We start from the raw sequence: 12,669 nt of genomic DNA on the forward strand, positions 1-12,669 counted from the left end.
ACACAAAATGACCAAAAAAGACACAAAATTACTAAAAAAAGACACAAAATGACCAAAAAAGACACAAAATTACTAAAAAAAGACACAAAATGACCACAAAAAAGACACAAAATGACTAAAAAAAGACACAAAATGACAAAAAAGACACAAAATGACAAAAAAGACACAAAATGACAAAAAAAGACACAAAATGACCAAAAAAGACACAAAATGACCAAAAAAAGACACAAAATGACAAAAAAGACACAAAATGGCAAAAAAGGCACAAAATGACCAAAAAAGACACAAAATTACTGAAAAAAAGGACACAAAATGACCAAAAAAGACACAAAATTACAACAACAAAAAAAACACAAAATGGGCAAAAAGACATTAAATGACCAAAAAGACTAAAACACTTCCAAAATGATTTGGAGACCCCCAGAAATCATCTTGGGACCCCAATTGGAGTCGGGACCCCAAGGTTGAGAATAGCTGGCTCATACAATTGCACAAATAAATAGGTAAATAAATAAAAATCAGACTGACAAAGCAGGATTATTGTTATAATAAAGCAGATGTTGAAGGCAGGGCACAGATAAAAACTTGATTTTAGCATGCGGACAGCTTCTCCTTTTCCTTTAAAAGAAAATATTGTAAAAGCAATAAAAAGTCACTGAGGCAACTTGCACTTGACATTGTCCTCATAAAACCACTGGCTTAGGGGTTTTCAGGTTTTAAGTAGAAAGTAAATCCTGATGCTCTTCAGAGGTGACTGTCCTCCAGGACACGACCCCGTCTGGTGTTGCTGCAGCAGCTTCAGATGAGACATACGCATTATTATAGTTCACGTTACACAGTGGACAAGCAGAGGTGGAAGTAAGGATACGGAGTATAAAGAACAACATGGTTCCATATGGAGGACAGGAGGGGCAGTCCCATGTTGCATTGGGACACTCCGCCCTATATTCTCATTTTGTGTTTTTTTGTGTCTTTTTTAGTCATTTTGTGTCTTTTTTAGTCCTTTTATGTCTTTTTTTGTCATTTTGTGTCTTTTTTTAGCCATTTGTGTCTTTTTTGTCATTTTGTGTCTTTATTGGTCATTTTGTGTCTTTTATTAGTCTTTTTGTGTCTTTTTGGTCATTTTGTGTCTTTTTTGGTCATTTTGTGTATTTTTTAGTCATTTTGTGTCTTTTTTAGTCATTTTTTAGTCTTTTTGTGTCTTTTTTTGGTCATTTTGTGTCTTTTTTTAGTCATTGTGTGCCTTTATTTGTCATTTTGTTTCTTTTTTTAGTCATTTTGTGTCTTTTTCTGGTCATTTTGTGTCTTTTTTTAGTCATTTTGCGTCTTTTTTGTCATTTTGTGTCTTTTTTGGTGATGATTTCAAAGTTCTGGAAAAGTCCCATGTTGCATTGCAACACTCGGACCTATATTCTCACTTTTTTTTGTCTTTTTGTGTCTTTTTTTGGTCATTTTGTGTCTTTTTTTAGTCTTTTTGTGGTCATATTGTGTCTTTTTTTAGTCATTTTGTGTCTTTTTTTGTCATTTTGTGTCTTTTTTTGTAATTTGTGTCTTTTTTTAGTCATTTTGTGTCTTTTTTTGGTCATTTTGTGTCTTCTTTTAGTCATTTTATGTCTTTTGTTTGTCATTTTGTGTCTTTTTTAGTCATTTTGTTTATACCTGTTAGCATTTAGCTACAGCCTCATAAAGCTGTTAGCACGGCCATTAAAGACTCATTTAGTCTTGTTACAGATGTGAAGTGAGGTAGATCTTCCCTTTACATTTCACTTCTGTCTGCATGCACAGTGTGTCTGTGTTTGTTTTGATTATGTGTGTGTGTGTGTGTGTGTGTGTGTGTGTGTCCTCTATGGCTTCTATCTGTGGAAGCAGAGAGATGAATGGAGCCCAGTGAAGCACCGTTAATTACACAGCCCATCTCCTCTCTCCTTCCCTCTCTGCTTCACAGAAAACAACAAGCAGAAGAACACAGGGTGAAAAAAAAAAAGTGCACAATATGGAGACAAAGACAGGCAGCGACACAGAGAGAGAGAGAGAGAGGAAGGAAAGAAGAGGTGAGAAAGAGAAAGAGGGAGGAATAACAGACTGTTAAAAATAAATGGACACAGAGAGAAGAAAGTCAGGCGCAGCATCATGAAAGATAAATTGATTCTACAGAGGAACGCTTGTCAATCTGTCCAAGTCGAGTGTCACGTTATTTTTCACCAGTCACAACTGAACGCTGTGTTGGATGTGTGATGTGTGTGTGAATTCAAAGTGATAACACTTACTGGGGCTCTTCTTTCACAATAAAATGCTTCTTATTGGGCAATCACATGGAGGCTTTTATTGTGGAGCAGCAATATGAACAACATGCAATTTGTGCCTGAGGTTAGTTGTTGTTTGTTGTTTACCCATGATGCTTTGCACGCTCAATTTTGTATCTGTAGGGACCAGTGCTGCACTACTGTTATACTGTGGATTTCTTCTTCTTCCTCTTCCGGATGCAATTTCGTCCCGCTACTAGTCCTACAACTTGAAGAGTTGCAGGACAAATTATATATCAAAACGTGCGGTTTGATCGGGATCGGTGTGCTATTACTTTTCTCTACAGAATACGAATTTTTCGTGACGTAAGTCACGAAAAACTGCCCAAACTTTTGCATTGAAATGAATGGGACGGCCGACAAAAAATGAGCGAAAAAGAACAATAATTGGAGATTTTTAAATGTCTACTTCTCCGGCATAATTTCACCTAGAGACTCCATTTAAACTTTAAACAGTAGACACAAGTCTTGTGTATCGGTGTATTAATCCACGTTTCGATAGGTCATATAGTTTTTTATCAATCCCTGTTCAATGACCATGATCATTTTTGGAGAAATTCTGAGATTATAATGGGTGTGTATTGCGCGGAATGTTCGCGGAGTGTAGAGGGAGAGGTAAAACTGTCAAAAAATAAATTTGAAAACTGCGCTCCAGGCCGCAAATTCCACTCTACAGAAATAATTTATACATAGAAATGTAGGAAAATTTGTCTTCTCACTCACAATCCTCTGGTAAAGCCCTTTCAGAATTTCCCCAGAGGAAATTTTCTAGTTATAGTTATTATTAGCAAACTGCATTTGTATGTGTTCCCTGTGTCTTTGTTTTCCTTTTTTATATGCAGATCGGGGTGTGCCATAGCCGCTGTGTGATTGGTGGAGAGGTTCCATGCCTGGGCTGGGATTGGCTGCAGCCGGAACCACCTGGTTTAAATGGAGCCAAGATGGCGGCCGTCGGTGGCAGCAGGCATTTTCCTCATCCTCCTCTTCTCCCAACCGGTTCACACCTTTTGTTGGAGTTAACTTGTGGTTTTGGACTTAATTCCCTTGTTTGAGCAGTAAGGCTGGGTTGCCAGGTTTTGTTTCTCGTTTTCTCCTGTTTAACCCTCCTGTCGTCCTTTTAGTCATTTAGTGTCTTTTTTTAGTCATTTTGTGTCTGTCTTGGTCATTTTGTGTCTTTTTTTAGTCATTTCGTGTCTTTTTTTAGTCATTTCGTGTCTTTCTTGGTAATTTTGTGTGAGCTTATAGCTGTTATATCTGAGCTCCCTCCCCTACAGTCGTCCTCCACCGTTATTTCAAAGTTCTGGAAAAGTCCCATGTTGCATTGCAACACTCCCACATGTATTCTGATGCATTTCATTGGCTAAATACTACAAAACGACGTATCCGTTTTCCCGGCTTTAATGCTAGAATAACACAACAGCGCCCCCGGTTTTAATGGTAGAAATGTGGTAATGCTTTCCCGCCTTAAATGGGTTAAACAGCAACAATCTGCTGCCCTAGTCTACTATCCAACCCTGGTATTTCTGTATATGGAGCTGGTAAAGACAGCCTGTTGTGACAGCGTTAAGAAGGTCAGAAGAAGAAGAGTCTGTGTGGATTGAATGGATGCTCCGGCAGGGCTTTTTCTTTCATTTTTTTTACTTTTGACAAAATGTAACTACATTCATGTAAGTAGTTAAATATTAAATATTATATATTATATATATATATATATATATTGTATATATAATATTAACATTAAATATTCTGCCTAAATCAGACATCTCTCTCTCTCTCAACAAGAAAAGACAAAATGACTAAAAAAAAGACACAAAATGACTAGAAAAAAAGTCAGAAAATGACCAAAAAAGACACAACAACAGACAGAAAATGACCAAAAATGACCAAAATGACACAAAAATGACCAAAAAAGACACAAAAAGATACAAAATGACTAAAAAAAGAGACAAAATGACTGGAAAAAAGACAGAAAATGACCAAAAAATAAGCATTTATCCCCTTGATCTGAGATATTTCATCTTCAGTTTTTGCAGTGTTCTCCACGCCTCTGTTTATTCTCTCTCTCTCTCTCTCTCTCTCTCTCTCTCTCTCTCTCTCTCTCTCTGAGCGAGAGCGTGTGTGTGAGTGAGCGTCTGGAGGAGTGACTGTTTTATGTTACTTTTTCTGATTATCTTTTGTTTTTTCTCGTAGTTTTTGTTTCACTTAGTTCATAAGTTTCATTTTGTTCTCACGTTACATTTCAGTGCTTGGGTGTTTTTGTTGGTTTATTTTAACCACATTTCCCCTCACCCTCGTGGTGTGTGGCGTTCGCCGCAATGGCCGGCATGGACCTGAAAAACATTACGAGAAAACACGGCATTAAGATCGGGGCCACCTTCCCCTGCAGCGTGGAGGAAATCAGCCTCGCTGTGGGGGGAAAGGTCGGCCACAGCAGCGTGCTCTCGGCCGCTCGGATGAACGGAGCCGTGGTCATCTTCCTGGATCAGGTGGAGAAAGCGAACCGTGTCATCGAGGTAGGTCTCACCGTGTCGGGGCAGTTCCTGCAGGTTCTGCCCCTGTCCAAACCCGCAACCAGGGTAATCCTGTCCAACGTGCCCCCCTTCATCACAGATGAGTTCCTCTGTAGGGAGCTGTCCAGACACGGGAAAGTGGTTTCCCCCATCAGGAAGATGTTGTCTGGATGTAAGTCTCCGCTGCTGAAACACGTGGTGTCTCACAGACGCCAATTGTTTATGATACTCAATGACAGAAGCGGAGTCTTTGATTTCCGCTTCCAAGTCAGAGTAGATGATTATGATTACGTGATTTATGCGACATCATCGGTGATGAAGTGCTTTGGTTGCGGGGAGGAAGGACACACGGTGAAGAACTGCCCGACGGCACGGGGCCCTGCTCCGCCTGGCCAGGGAGAGGCGGCGGCTGGGGCGGCTGCGCGGGCGGTGCCGGCGCCGGGGGACCGGCGCGGGACCTCCGCATGGCGGACGGTTCCAGCGGCCGGACCCTCGGTGGTAACACCGGTCGCCGTTGAGGCGGCCGCCGCTGACGCGGCGGCTGCTTCGGCGGCGGCCACCGGCGCGGTCATCGCCGGTGTGGTCGCCTCCCCCGAGCGGCCGATCGCCGCTCCACGCGTCATTACGCGCAGGTCCATGACCGAGCCGGCACCGGGGGTGAGTAATGTGGAGGAGACACAAGGTGATAATTGTATGAATGACAGGAGTGTATGTGGGGAGAGGAGAGGAGAAGAGCACATGGAAAAAAAGGTGGAGGGAGAAAAAAATCCAAAAAAAGTCAGTGAGCACTTAGAGGTGGTGGTGGAACACACAGACACACAGACAGACACACAGACACAGGAGGATAAGACAGACAGTACAAACACAGAGAAAGAAAAAAGGGAGGAAAACACCGATAACATAAACTGTAATAATAATAATAATAATAATAAACCGTGGAGTGAACAGGTGGAGGAGGAGGAGGAAATGGAGCTAACAAATAACGCAACAGCCAACACAAAAAACAAAAAACGCAGGAGGTCAGCCAGGAAGACCGCAGAAAACAATAAGACAGTGAGTGACGTCACAGACAGTGAGGACTGGCTGTCTGACAGCAGTGACGTCACTCACTTTACTGGCAGCCAGAAAAAGAAAATAATCACAGCCGAAAAGATAAAAAATTTCTTGCAACAAACAAAAAATCAGCACAGGGTTAAACTGGAGGAGCATTTTAATGATCTGGGGGCTTTTATTCTGTCGGCCAGGCTCCACATGAGTCAAAGAGAGGAGTCTGGCCTCACGGATCAGGAGGTTTTTAGACTGAAAAAACTGGTTCTGAAAGCTAAACGACAATGTATGAATGAAAAAGGAACCAGTTTATTTTAAAAATCTTATGCATATTTTTATTTTGTCTTTATCCCTCTTTTTAACACTTATTATGGATGGTTTTAAAATTGGTGTGTTAAATGTAAATGGTGCGAGGGATTTTAAAAAAAGACATTTAATATACGGAGTCACCAAGACAAAGAAAGTTGAAGTACTTTTTATGCAGGAAACGCACAGCGATGAAGGCAATGAGTGTGAATGGAAGATGGAGTGGGAAGGGGAAGCCATCCTGAGCCACAACACCTCCCTCAGTGGGGGGGTGGGCTTCCTCTTCTCCAGGGGTTTTAAACCTAACTCGCTGGAGGTCCAACACTTTATCCCAGGGAGGCTTCTCATGGTCAAAGCTCAGTTCGGCCATTTTGCTGCTGTTTTTATTAACATTTATGCTCCAACAGCTGGTGCAGAGAGGAAGCAGTTTTTAGAGAAACTCAATGATGTTTTAAACGACTGCGCCACAGAGGATTTTTTATTCTTGGGTGGGGATTTTAACTGCACTGAGAACGATATTATTGATCGCAATCATACAGAGCCTCATCCAGCCTCTCAGCACGCCTTAAAGCAGCTGGTCCGCTCTCAGGGCATGGTGGACGTATGGAGGAGGCTGCACCCAGACTGCCGTCAGTACACGTGGTCCCACATCAGAGAGAGCAGGGTCTCCTCAGCTAGGCTAGACCGTATTTATTGTTTTAAGCATCATTTTAATATATTTAAACAGTGCACTATTTTACCTGTCGCTTTTACTGATCATGCTTTAGTTTTATCTCATGTTTTTATTAGAAATGTTTTACCTAGAAGTGCATACTGGCATTTTAATTCTGTTTTAACTTTTGATAAGAGTTTTAGACAGAGCCTGTTTTATTTCTGGGATGTTTTTAGACAGAGGAAGGGTGATTTTAACAATCTTAGGCAGTGGTGGGACCACGGCAAAGTACAAATAAGATTGCTATGTCAACAGCATACTCTCAATGTCACAAGTGACATCACTAGATCTATTAAAGACCTGGAGACTGACATAGTGGACTTAGAGCGACTTAGCGAGTCCACAGGAAATCGAGGACATATTGAGAGCCTCAAAATCAAAAAAATGGCTTTAGCCGACCTGCTGGATTGTAAAACCCAGGGCGCAATGGTCAGATCCCGGGTGCAGAACATCAAAGAGATGGATGCTCCCTCTAGCTATTTTTTCAGTCTGGAAAAAAAGAACGGACAGGGGAAAGTAGTCCACACACTGCTGTCAGACACAGGGCAGGAGCTGACAGAACCATGCCAGATCAGGGGTCGAGCTGTGAGTTTTTATCGTGCACTATACACGAGTGAGGTGGTAGAGGAGGAGGAAATCCTCAGCAGCTTCACCTCCGGACTGCCACAGGTTGCTGAGGAGTCCCACTCACAGCTCGACGCCCCCCTCCTGCTCGAGGAACTGCAGACAGCGTTGCTGAGCATGCAGAGCAGGAGGGCTCCAGGCATCGACGGCCTGACTGTAGAGTTCTATAAGACCTACTGGGACCTCCTGGGCCGCGATGTCCTGGAGGTATTTAACGAAAGTCTGGCCTCTGGTTCTATGCCAACGTCCTGCAGGAGAGCGGTGGTCACACTGCTCCCAAAAAAAGGAAACCTGCAGGACATCAAGAACTGGCGCCCTGTGTCGCTGCTCTGTGTGGACTACAAGATCCTGTCCAAAGTATTGGCTTCCAGGCTGGGAAAAGCTATGGAGCAGGTCATCCACCGGGATCAGACCTACTGCGTCCCCAGCAGGTCAATGGTGGACAATGTCCACCTCATTCGTGATGTTTTGGAACTCTCTAGCTCATTGGGCATAGATACTGGTCTGCTTTCATTAGACCAGGAAAAGGCTTTTGACCGCGTTGAACACAGCTTCTTGTGGCACGTCATGGAGAAGTTTGGGTTCAGCGCTGGTTTCATAGCCAAGATCAAAGTGTTGTACAGTGATATTGAGAGTGTGCTGAAGATTAACGGCAGTCTGTGTGCTCCCTTCAGAGTGTGTAGAGGTGTCAGGCAGGGCTGTGCTCTGTCTGGGATGCTCTATGCACTCTCCTTGGAACCGCTCCTCCAAAAAATTAGATCTCAGCTGCACGGCCTGCTTTTACCTGGTTTTAATAGAAACATTATTTTATCTGCGTACGCAGACGACTTAGTTGTTTTTATTAATGGCCAGGCTGATGTAGACGTTTTAGTAAAGATTATAAAAGATTTTAATCAAGCATCGGCAGCGAGGGTCAACTGGCGGAAGAGTGAAGCCCTCGCTGTCGGTGAGTGGTGTGGTGGTCTTCCAGTTCTTCCTGAAAATTTGAAGTGGGGGAGAGAAGGTCTTAAGTATTTAGGGATTTATATAGGGAAAGATAGTATCGTTAAGAAGAACTGGGAGACCATCACTGAAAAAATTGAAAGCAAAATTTTAAAATGGAAGTGGTTACTTCCCCGGATGTCTTTCCGGGGAAGAACACTTGTTTTAAATAACTTAGTAGCATCCCAACTGTGGCACCGCTTAACCTGTGTAGACCCTCCACCAGGACTCCTAGCCAACATCCAGAGAAAAATGGTGGACTTCTTTTGGAACGGTCTACACTGGGTGCCACAGGGGGTGCTGTTTTTAGCCAGGGAGGAGGGGGGACAAGGTCTGATCCACCTGGCCAGCCGGACTGCCACTTTTAGACTGCAGTTTATACAAAAGTACTTAACTAGTGTGGCAGATCCGGTGTGGAGGGATGTGACCAGCTGCATCCTGAGGCGTGCTAATAACCTGGGGTTGGATGATGCTCTGTTTTTAACTGACACAAAAATTCTAAATTTAAAGGGGCTTCCTCTGTTTTATCAAGGCGTTTTTAAATCATGGACTCTTTTTAATTACAACAGAAGTCCTACAGCTAACTCTCTGCACTGGCTGTTGAAAGAACCGCTGGTCAACGGTGCCAGGCTAGACGTCAGCAGCCAGAGGACACCTGGACTAAGCACCGCGCTGATGCAGTCTGGTACCGTTCGACTACAGCAGCTGGTGGATGCAGTGGGGCCGGACCTCAGAGACGCCCAGGCCTTGGGCTCTCTGCTGGGACTACGATCAACACGAGTGGCCCAGCAGATCCTGAACACGCTGGAGGGCCGACTGTCCGGGAAGGAGAAAGTTCTTCTAAAGGATTATTGCGACAAAAGAACTGTACCCGACACCTCAGACCCCTTCCCGGACCTGGTCCTCACCCCCAGCCTGGGCGATAGGTCTGGCCCCTTGCTCTGTGCAGCAAATGGACTAAAAATGACACTGCACAGAGCAAACAAAGAAACATTTTACAAGAACTGTGTGAAAAGCATCCACCAGGCCGGACTGAGCAACAGACCCCCCACTGTGTGGTCAGAGAAACTGGGACTGGATGGACCCGGCCCACAGTGGAGGATTTTATACAAGCCTCCCCTAAAGAAAAGGACTGGTGACCTCCAGTGGAGGATTTTACATGGAGCCATTGCCTGCAACGCCTTCATCTCTGTTCTCAACCCGACCGTTTCTGACCAATGTCCTTTCTGCTGCACCAGAGAAACTATTTATCATGTTTTTACTGAGTGTAAGAGACTGACCAGTCTCTTCACTTTTTTAAAAACAGTTTTTAGTTTTTTTAACGTGGTATTCAGTAGGGGGATTTTTATAATGGGGGCTGGATACCACAGAAACCAAAAAGACAAGTGGCAACTTTTAAATTTTATCGGTGCAGCAGCAAAGATGGCGATTTACATTAGCCGAAAGAACAGGGTTGAGAACAGAGATGGAGACGATGCCATCGCTGTTTTTAAAACCAATGTCAGAGCCAGACTGTGGCTGGAGTACCGCTTTTATAAACATCTTGGTGACTTCGATTCTTTTAATAAGTGCTGGTGTTTTAATAAGATTTTATGTTTTATAGAAAACGACCAACTGTTTTTTACACCTATTTTAGAGTGATGTCGTTTTTTATACAAACCTCCTGATCCGTTTTTACTAAACATGTGTAAATGAACATGTGTTTAAACTTTATGTGAATAAAGTATTGTTATAAAAATCAAAAATCAAAAAAAAAAAATCTCTCTCTCTCTCTCTCTCTCTCTCTCTCTCTCTCTCTCCTTTGGTTCATGTATTGCTGCTGATCTTTGCTTGTAAAAGCTTTTTGAACGCTGATTTGGAAGAGAAACGCTGCGATGGAGAGACAGAATATTGTAAACTTCTCCTGCCCTGCATTGCCTCCACTGTCCCCCAAAGCCACGCCCATATTCCCTCATCCACATTCTGATTGGTCGGGCTGCCAGCAACAGTCTGCTCTCCATCCCCTCTGTTTCCCCCTCTCCTCTCTCTCTCTCTCTCTCTCTCTCTCTCTCTCTCTTTCCTTCCCCCTCCCTTCCCCCGGTGCTCGCTCTCCATGCAGCTCGCCAGTGAATGAATCCAGTCAGACACAAGCTGTTAAACAGTACAGCCTCTCTCTCTCTCTCTCTCTCTCTCTCTCTCTCGCTCTCTTTCTCTCTCATCATCTCTTGCTCTCTCTCTCTGTCCTTTCCCGTCTCAGGAGCAGACAGTCAGTGGAGCATCGGCACGGCAACGGGAGCAACACCGGACTGACGGAGGAGAAAAAAAGAGGACAGCGTAGCTTGCTGACAGCAACACAACATTACGAACATTTTTACGGCACAACATCAACTTTAATGCAGCTCGGATCGAAACGGGAGCAACAGATTGCCCTCAGTTGCAATTGTTGCTGCAACTGATGCTCTCCCGGGTGATCTGGACTCGGAGACGAAGCAGATTTGCAGATTTTGCAACAGCTCCTGCAGCAGACGTCTCCCGGGCTTTGAAAGTCAGTTTATCCGTGTGAATGCATTGCTGCTTTTTTTTTTTTTTTTTAGCTAGCTCCGTGAGGAAATTATGAGCATCTGAAAAACAAAAAAAAGCTCTGATCAGGATCGGGGAAAAGCAACACGTTTCAAGCTGGGCGTCAACATCACATCACCTCCACCGCCACCAGCGAGACGTCTCCTCCCATCTCTGCTTCCTTAACCGGGAATCTGAAGGAAGAGCAGAGCCTCCGAGCTGTGAATGCACAAACAGCAGCAGGAGGATGTCAGATGGCTCAGAGCAGAGTTTAGAGAGTTTTGCTGCGATACACAGAGAGCAGGAGCAGGTTCTGACAGCGTGAAGAAGCAGGAAAGCTTCACAACAAGACAACAACAAGTCCGTCAGACCATCAACTGGACTTCTGGGGACAACAAGGGACCAACAGGAGGATGTACTCCATTATCTTCCTGAGAAGGGAAGCAAAACAAGAATCCAAAAACTAGAGCAGAAATGACAAGGAGAGATTCAAATCTGCCACGCACAGACCAAAAAAAAGCATAAACCAAGTTAAAATTCATCAGAACAGTGAAGAGAGAGCAACCAAGAGAAATCTTACTCCAGGAGGATGTATTTGCATTTTCTCTAACATTAAAAAATCTCCCTTTTGACGTCAACTTCTGCAAGTTTTTTGCACCGATTTCGTTCGGTGTGAGCGTCTCGTTGGGGGTTCTTGCTCGACTCTTCTTTCCGGGGTGAGGTGGATCTGCCGTGGGGGGCAGCTGACAGACATCCAAGACGCCGCGAGCCGTACTCCGCGTGAAGAATGCCCAGCCGCGCTTGGCCAAGCCGGCCGACCCGGGCCCGACGGCGGGCCTCTACATGGAGCGCTCGCAGAGCCGCATCAGCCTGTCGGCGTCCTTCGAGGCCCTCGCCATCTACTTCCCCTGCATGAACTCCTTCGACGAGGACGATGGGGGTGAGTAGTGGCACACTGAAATCTAAAAAAAAGCCTTTAAAGAAGTGAGGACCGGCCGAAATGTCCTCACTCTGTTGGTCCCCACTATGTAGGAAGTACAAGAACACACACACACACACACACACACACACACACACACATTCTTGTACTTCTATCTTTGTGAGGACCCTCATTGGAACAGTAAATTCCCTTGCAAGGTTATAATAGTTTTGGATTTTTCATTAGTTTTAGTTATAATTTTGTTGTGAATTTTTGTTTTCAAAATCAGTTAGTTTTAGTTAGTTTTTAGAGTGAGTTTGCTAGTTTTAGTTCAGTTAGTAATGGGGTATTTGTTGGGTGGGAGATTAAAAGAGGTCACAGTAAATTTTGCCTTTATTTCCTTTGTCTGATCCATCTTCATTATGTATGAAAAAAGTTGACAAAGACCAAAACGAAGGACATTTTCACTATAATTTTAGTTAGTTTTGTAACCACACAATACAGTTTCAGTTAATTATCATTATCATGTAACCTTTAACCCTTAAAACAAAGTCTGAAATCTAAAAAAAGCCTTTAAAGAAGTGAGGACCGGCCGAAATGTCCTCACTTTGCAAAAATGTCCTCACTCTGTTGGTCCCCACTATGTAGGAAGTACAAGAACACACACACACACACACACAGCCACGATAAGATTGATGGAGCCATATATGAAACATAGGACACAAGGCA

Source organism: Centropristis striata, chromosome 3 (assembly GCF_030273125.1).
Source record: "Centropristis striata isolate RG_2023a ecotype Rhode Island chromosome 3, C.striata_1.0, whole genome shotgun sequence".
Taxonomy (NCBI): Eukaryota; Metazoa; Chordata; class Actinopteri; order Perciformes; family Serranidae; genus Centropristis; species Centropristis striata.